This window comes from Sinocyclocheilus grahami, unplaced genomic scaffold (assembly GCF_001515645.1).
Source record: "Sinocyclocheilus grahami isolate Dianchi unplaced genomic scaffold, SAMN03320097.WGS_v1.1 scaffold350.1, whole genome shotgun sequence".
NCBI classification, from domain to species: Eukaryota; Metazoa; Chordata; class Actinopteri; order Cypriniformes; family Cyprinidae; genus Sinocyclocheilus; species Sinocyclocheilus grahami.
The window spans coordinates 1191987-1192496 of NW_015505529.1; positions in this window are offsets into that span (position 1 = coordinate 1191987).

The following is a 510-nucleotide window of genomic DNA, read 5'->3' on the forward strand; positions in this document are numbered from 1 at the left end:
GAGAGAGAGAGAGAGAGAGAGAGAAACAACTAAAGACGCTCCCAGAAATATTCAGTTTCAGTAACTGAACAGGCTGCAAACTAATACGATTTCTGTTTATAAATTGCGAATTAATATTTGATCCACTAATACAGAACTAATCTGACTAATCCAGAAGATGAGTAGAACTACAGAGATACACACGTGCTGAGCATAAATGTACATGGAATGGAGAAAGACTAGTTATCTGTGGTCGTCATACTGACTGGAAAGTCAGGTCTAGGACAGGACATGTTTAGATTTAAATACGAAAACACATTCACACCCAAATCCCTCCTGCTGTAGTCTTATCCTAAATTTAAAACCAGCGGAACAAGAACATCTACCTGACATCCATGTGGACGCTCACTCATCTCTGTAAACCTGTGCGGTGTGAGCGTCTTAAATATCTGGCCAGGGTGTGGCGCAAGGTTCTATGTGCGGCTCTTGACCAATCAGATTCGCTCCTGCTCCGGTTTTCATGCTTGTGGG